We start from the raw sequence: 8,232 nt of genomic DNA, 5'->3' as shown, positions 1-8,232 counted from the left end.
GAAAAGGCAAGAAAAAAACTCTTCCTGCCCTCACAGCGCTGCCCTGCTTAGGTGCACATGGATAAGCAAACAGAAGAGGATCTTATTAACCAGCAGCTGTGCTCCCGGACGTTCACCTGGAAGTAGGTGGGCCTTGGAAATCGGGGAAGTGGTCCAGGAGGACATGGTGAGCAGGACACAGCCTGGCCAGCAGATCGGGAGGGGCATTCTCAGGCAATACAGGGTGCTGGGACAGGGCCTGGGGAAGGGACAGCCCAACCAAGGTGGGCTGAGGAGGAAATGCTGACCAAGTCTTGGGATAGGATGCGGATGACCACAAAACTGATTTACATGGTTCAATCACATGGGCTCAAGCTGCCAGCTGTGGAGGGTCCAGGAAGGGGTGAATTGGGAGAAGACAAAGAAACCCTTGCACTGAAATATTCCCGAGGAGACGGGGAACAAAAATAGACATCATCACAGGGCTGTATCTGTCAGCCTCAGCAGCGGGCTCTGTCACCACCTGGCCTTGAGACGGGTGTCCAGCAGTCTCCGCAGAGGTTAAAATCTACCGTGCTGGAGGTTGGTACCAGCCAGAGAGGCCCAGGGCAAGGCTCCAACCCCCTGACTTTTTTTTTGGAGACGGGGAGGAGGAGGTAATTAGGTTTATTTATTTATTTATTTAATGAAGATACTGGGGATTAAACCCAGGCATGCTAAGCCTGCACTCTATCACTGAGCTATACCCTCTCCGCTTCCCCCTAACTTTTAAAAAATTTTTTTAAATTTGTAATTTTTTTTGTTTTTATTTTTAAATTGTAGTGTAGTCAGTTTACAATGTTGTGTCTTTTTTCTTTCTTTTTTTTTTCTCCCTTACCCATCACCTGTGTAGTCTCCTGGGAGCTAAGGACAGAGCACCCCTCCAGTCCCCGCCCCACCAGCTGTTAGCCAGCCTAACAGTGGACCACTCCTAACAGCCTGTCCCCAAGCTTACGGGGTGAGAGCAGATGCTCTGATGGGGAGGCCATGCTGCAGGCCGGTGGGCAGGCCACGTTTCCTCTGTGCTTCCCGCCAGCTGAACAGCCCTGTGGTATGTGTTTACCTTACCCAGGCTGCCAGCTGCTGGGGTCCAGAGGCAAGGCTGCCCAGCCTGTTTCCAGACCCCCCTCCCCTGGCTCGTAGCAGGGGCTGTGGGATGCAGCACCCTTAGGAGACAGACACACGTTCATTCAGTGCTGATCGGGAGTTAGCCTTGCAGTGTGGTCAGAGCACCTTAGGAGACAGACTTGAAACTGAGTCCTGGCTGTCACTCACTAGGCACTCCCTTGGGGAGCTTATTCAGACTCTCTGGGCCTCAGTTGCTTATCTGTGAAAGGGGATAATGTTACCTACTTTGAAGAAGAGTTGTGAAAATTAGAGATCGTGATTACAATGTGTCTGGCATGTAGAAAGTGATTTTAAAAGGCAGTCGCCTCTACTCCAGTGGGTGCATGGATGGAAGCACCTCCTCGTAGGCTCCCACCTTCCATGCTCCCTGGCCCCAGCACCTGAGTCTTCCCCCCAGCACCATCTCTTCTGCCCAGAATTTCCTCCCACTTGGCTCTGCTCATCAGAAGCCTTTCTGTCCTTCAAAGCCCCATTTCAGTGTCACTCCTCCCTGCTGCCGTGCCTAATCACCTCCAGCCCACAGGATGTTCCTCTCAGGTAGACTCTGCCCGCACTGAGGACTGGCTATCATCCCACCTTTCAGCACACAGACAGCCTGCCTTTCATAGCAATAATGACAAGAGCTATCGTGATGGAGCACCATTCACTGCACTGAGAACTTACCATGCCTGAGACTCAGAGAGGGTAAGTGACTTGTCTGTGGTCACACAGCTAATAGGTGGTGACGGTGGGAGAGAGAAACTCAAGTCCAGTTGGTTGCACAGATTTTGCATTGTCACTGTTAATTACACTCTTAGTTGACCATCTTCACTCTCTCCAAATATATTACAAGCCTGCAGTGATGTAGTAGAAAAAAACACAGATTCTGGAGTCAGCTGGAAACGGGTTTAAAGATCACCTTTGCCACTGAGTTGGGTGATCTCGTGTAAGTCCTTAATTTTTCCAAATCTGTTTCCTGGCCTACAGTTGTGAGCGGTTCAGTGAGATGGTATGACATGTGGTAATGAGTCTGTCTTACAAAAACAGACATTACCACTGACACGTCCTGCTGCCCAGGGGGACGGGGTGTGTAATGAGAGCATGGCTAAACCTTGAGTGCATACCCCTCTCCAGCACATACTAGGAGCTCCTATGCATCCTTTCTTTTCCTTCCTGATGCCATTATCACAAAGTAGATACTTTCAGTATCCCCAGTTTAGAAAGCCAAAGCTTAAAGAGGTTGAGAAACTTGCCCAATGTAACATAAGCAAGCAGCAGAGCTGAGACTTGACCCAGGTCCATCCGATCCCAAAGCCCTGGCTCTGAACCGTGATTCCACACTGCCTCTTTGCAAAGTAGGTGATGGATGATTCTTCTTCCATCACTGCTGTGGGATAGTTAAGCAGGAATCACAAATTCCATTTTACAGATGGAGAAGTAAAAGCTTGAGTTATGAGTGACTTGCCCAAGGTCACAAGTCAGTTGGTGGCAGAGTCAGTTCTAGGACTTGGGGCTCCTAAACCCAGAGCTCCCTCCACTTTCTCCCTCATCCCTGCTGCCTGTGGCTGAGATTCTTGAGGTAGAGACACTGGGACTCAGAGACGTTGGCCAAGAAGTTGGCCACAGGCCACGGCCTGGGCCCAGGAAGCCTCCAACCATGGAGAAATTTGCTTTGAAGACAAAAGATGATTCCTGGCAAGGAGAGTCGTTCCTATTTCTGCTCCAGATAAATGGGAAGCTGCCATAGATTCTATGATAAATCTTTTCGCTAAAGATGATGCATCACTTTGAGCTGGTTATATGCACAGAGCCGTTGGACATTATACAAGTCAATTACTGAGACCAAGTTCTCAGCACTGAGCAGAGATATTTTCATCAAGTGGCTGTAACAGAGCCAGAGCCTCCCAGGGATCTGGCTGGGAAGCTGGTCCACTTCAAGTCTGATGCCAGGGGTGACTGCAGAGTGCTGAGACCCGCCCCAGAAGCCCCGCAGGAGGGTGTCCCCCACTCCCATCATTGTGGCCTCCAGTCTGTGTTTGCCCCTGCAGCCACCATAAAGCTTCTGGGCAGGATTATTCACAGCCAGGATTATTCTGCTCATTTTATAATCCCCGGCCTAAAGTGCCTTCACTCTCAGCTGCCTGGCCTTGGGAAAATAAGTTTCTATACCAGGACAAATCCCAAGTACGGAGCTGCAAACTGGGCCTTGCTTCCCCAGCCCTGCATCTCAGAAGCACTTCTCCTATACCCTGCAGAGCTCCTCACCTGAACCCTGAACACTTCCAGGTCAGCTCTCTGCCCCTCAAAATCTCTTGGGCATCAGAGCTTGTTGAATCTGGCCCCTGGAAACTGCTCCAGGCCAGCAGATCCAGCCTTCCTTCAGTCCCCAAATTCTAAGAAAATATGTGTCTGGTCTTCTGAGGACAGGAATTTTGTTTGTTTTTCCAAGAGGGTCTTCCTCTGGCCTGAGTGTGGCTTTCAATGTTTCAGAACCAAGGTTTGATGTCCTAGCAAGAACACGGGGCCTGGTGATGTGAGCTTCACTTATAGCTGTGTGACTTTGGGCTGGTCTTTAACCTCTCCGGGCCCTAATTTCCTCATCTAAAAATGTGACAAATGGTTCATCTTAGCTCCAGAATGCTAAGATTCATTCTCTGGGATTCCAAGAAGGCAGTTGGAGACATCTGGAGCAGAAGATGAGGGGGTTGGGAGTGGGAAGAAATAGGGAGGTGAGAGATGAAATGGAGAGGGCAGGGGTCTGAATCACATAGAACTTGAATGTCAGGCTAAAAAGCTCAGATTTTACTTTAAAGGTAATTGAGAACCAGAGAAAAATTTTAAGCATGGGAGGAGAGTTGCCAGATTTAGCAAATACCAGACATCTATTTAAATTTAAACTGGGCATCCTGTATTTTATCTGGCAACCCTGCATGGAGTGACAGAGAAAGCCCTTTGGCCACTGAGTAAAGAATGTATTGGAGGGAACACAACTGGAAGCACAAAGACCACTGAGGGGGTTGTTATATTCCAGGTGATAATTACAAAAGTTAATATTTGTTGAACGCTAGTTTTTGCCAGGCACTGTTCTAAGTATTTTATGTATATAAATTCATTTAATTCTCAAAACAAGTTGCAGTATCTAGTATCATTCCCATTCTACAGGTAAGGTGACGGTGGCACAGAGAGGTTAAGTAACTTGTCCAGGTCACACAGCTAGTTAGTGGCAGAATTGGGGTTGGAGTCCAAAGCCCACATGCTTAACCACTCTGATATATTGCCCAATCCCCGCCCCTGAACACAGTTTCTGACTGTCACCTGGGCCCTGCGGTGGGAACTGGACTAAGTCAGAAACTGCTTTGAAGCCTCAGTCCCTGGGGTGGGGATTGGGATACTGTGACTGGCAGAGAAGTGAGAAGGAGGCTCAAGAATCGAGTTGTATCACAGTTACACTCACATTTTCAGATCACTCGATACTTTTCAAAGCAGGAAGAAGGGCTTATAAGAAAAAGAACTAGCATCTCTTCAGCATCAAAGACCAGGCAGGGTGCACAGCAGAAGGTATTTAGGAGGCATGGCCAGCAGGGAACGGTGGCCAACTGGATGTCTTGGGTGTTGTCAGCCAAGAACAGTCTCTCTTGCCAGTTTTCTCCAGCTGTAAAAAGAGAACAATGTCCACAGCAAAGTTGTTTTGAGGATTAAATGAGGTAAAGAAACGGGGAAGCCATGCCGTGCAGTGCTGCCTGTAATTGTGCTATTATTCCATTCCTCTGCCTCTGCCTCTCTCCCTGGCCCTTTCCCTCCTCCTCCATCTTCCTCTCTCCCCAACTCCGCCCTCCCGTTTTCTTACCTTTCCTCCCCTCCTTTTAGGCCTTGGGATCGAGCCTGTCCCAGGGAGTGTCTGCAGATGAGCAGCCTAGAAACAAACGTGCAGCCTCACATCTCAGCCAGCCTGGCTCACACCTCTCGCCTCTGGTTCTCTACCTGCCCTCCACCCCCTCCCGCGTGCATGCGCGCATGTGCACACGCGCGCGCGCGCGCACACACACACACACACACCATACAGGACAGACCAACACATAGCGACCCTCCCTGTTCCCACAACCGCCGCCTCCTGAGGCCCCAGGGAGTCCCACTTGAAGTTTTCCAGGAAGTGCCCCCCGGAGGTGGCAGTGGGGACAGCAGGAACAGCACAAGAGACCCAAGGGGATGGGGAGGCTTTGGCTACGACAGCCTGGAAATGTACAAAGCCGATCTCTAGGGACCAAGCAAGATACTGATGTCAAACCAAGGCTGAAAATATAGTCTGGAAAGTCACACGACACCATGAAAAATGAGCCGTTCTCCTCAGCCAGAGACATGGGCAGTGGGGAAGCCACATAAATCTCGGCTCTTTAGAGGCTCCAGACAGCAGGGGCTGCTAGCCTCCAGCATGCCTGCTGAGAGATCTTGGGGGTCCTCAATGTCCCATTCAGGGGCCAGGGCACCTGCAACCGCCCTCACCCTGAGAGCAGCCAGTGCCCTGAGAACTGAGGGCCTCCAAGAGGGGACTAGGAGGCAGTCCTGGGCCCCCTCCCCAACATCCACCCTTGCCCAGGGCATCTCTGGCTAAGCCATAGTGTGGTGGGGGACACACCCTCCCAAACTACACCCAGAGTGTGCAGAGAGCAAGAGCCAGTGCCTCAGTGTGGGAGTCAGGGTCCCTGATGGCACTAAGCTCTGACGAGCAGCTGGTGGGGCGTTCCAGCCTTCCCATCCCATTTTCTCCACCCACTTACCCTCACAAGTACTTAGGAGTTGCCCCTTTAATGCAGGAGAAACTCAGTTTCAGAGCCGTTGGGTGGCTGGTGTCCATCCTACAGGCAGTCCGGGTCAGGGAGGGCCCTGGGGTCCTCTCCAGTGCGAGGTTCTCAGAGACCAGACTTGCACTGCTCTCCGATGCCCAAGCACCTCCCTCAGACTGGTGTGAAGGGAACGGAGGAGCCCCGGGCCGTGAGGACTGGCCAGGGGATTGGGGCTTTCTGGGACAACCAGCAACAGGCCCTCAGGACCAGCAATGTCAAAGGCAGACATCCCTGCCCTCACCGGTCTTCGCTCTCCATAAGCTCCCAATTATGAAAGCAGCCCCAGGGAAAGAGATGGGGGTTCCCTACCGAAGCCACCGACCAAGGTTAAACTTTCACCACTCCATGGCAATGGAGTTGAAAGAGAATCTGAGCTGTTTTAAGAAAATAAAGAAAAGTTGATCTCACCCCCGAGGTGGAGGTTAAGATTTTTACCTTCTACACACTTTCATATCACTGTATCTGGTTCCCTCTTCTGGTCTGCCCCTCCAACCTCTCTTTTTAACACCCCAGCTCCGGTGTTGTCCACTTTCCCAGTGCCGCCACCTCACTCCCCACCCTCAGCACCATGACCGTGCTCTCTCCTCCCAGCTTCTCCACACACAGGCCTCCTCACACTGCATGTTAGTGTGTCACACACCTGTCAGCCCCCTCCTGCAGGGCTCCTTCAGGGCAAAGAGGTGTCTGGGTCATCGCAGCAAACTTCAGAGTTCAGCTCAATCCAGCCAGAGGGAGGGCTTGGCTCACGTTCATGGAATCTACCCAAACATGGGTCATTTGTATGCCAGCCTGGGAAAGACCCTGAAAAGTCAGCAAAGAGCTGGAGCCCTGGGCTGGGAGGTGGAGGTGTAGTCAGACTTCCCTCCTCTGGGCACCTGTCTACAAAGCCCTGGACCTCAGGGCTCTGACAGTCGTGGGTGGGACTAGGTGGGAAGCAGGGTGCAGCTAAGGATGAGCCTTTTTACCTAGACAGTCAAGTGGAAGGTCAAGCCTCAGAGCAATAGAGATATTTGTATGAAAACCTAAGTCAGTGTATATCGCTCAGCTCAAAGTCCCGTCCTTGCTCCCCACTTTACTTGGGGTGAAAACTGAAGTCCTTAGCATAAGCCAAAAGCCCTGTGTGATCTGGTGCCCATTAACTCTTAACCTATCTCATGCTACACCCTGCCTCCTTCCTGTTCCAGCCACAGCAGGCCTCCTTGAACACCCACCTCAGGACCTTTGCACCTGCTTTTTCCCATAGCTCAAGTGTCACCTCTAGGGAAGCCTTCCCTGACCAGCCTATTTGAAACTACTCACATACACACACACACACACACACACACACACACACACACACACACGATCATCTTCCCTGTACCTCTTCCCTGCTTTATTTTTCTCCTTATCATTTATCACTAACTGATACCTATATATTTTGTTTTTTCATCTATTACTTCTCTCCCACACTAGAATGGAGGCTCAATCAGAGCAGGAATTTTTATCTGTTTGATGTTCATTCTTCTAGCTGATTCACACTCCTCCCTTTAATAACCCATAAATTAAAATACTGAGATATAAAGTTAGCTACTATTAAGACATCTTATGTTAAATGATGAGAATAAGAGAGGGAAAAATCCCCAAAATATTTGCTTAATGGAAATGTATATATAAACATACTCATAAGAAAATCCAGCCCTTGTTTCTACAACTGGCCGGAGCAGTATTTATAATTCCCTTCTTCCACTGAACAGTTTTTGTTCCCTTTGCCTTCAGTAAGTATCTCGATCGGTGGTCATCCTCGCAGGGTAGGGGTTGGGGGTTTTGAGCACACAGTAGGCCCTCAAATGATATTTATTGAGTCAGGCAGGAAGAGGCTGGTCTACACATATCATAGGAAGTAGAAAGGAGCTCATGTTTGGTTTGTGTAGACAGCAGAATAAATAAACCTACTGTAAAAGTTATACTCACAAGGTAACTGTGCAACTTAAACACAGAGCAGGGAATATTCTCTTGTCGGTTTTTGTTTCCTGGGGTGCCAAGACACACAATCAGAGAGCTGTCACTCTGGCTGATGGTGAGGACCTCCCTGCCTCAGTTTCCCCGTATCAGTGGAGGGGTCCCTCAGGCTGGATGGGTGGGTGGGCTTAGGTGCTGAGAGGTCGTGTTCAGAGGAAGGCAGAAGAAAGGCAGTCCCTTGTGCCCCTGCACTCCGCCCTCTGGCTGGCATTTTCCAGTGCCATAACCGGTGCCTCTAACAAGGCCCTGGGGACCCTGGGGGACTGCC

The sequence above is a fragment of the Camelus ferus genome, chromosome 9 (genome assembly GCF_009834535.1).
Source record: "Camelus ferus isolate YT-003-E chromosome 9, BCGSAC_Cfer_1.0, whole genome shotgun sequence".
Classification (NCBI taxonomy): domain Eukaryota; kingdom Metazoa; phylum Chordata; class Mammalia; order Artiodactyla; family Camelidae; genus Camelus; species Camelus ferus.
Note: the sequence above shows the minus strand (reverse complement) of the source record.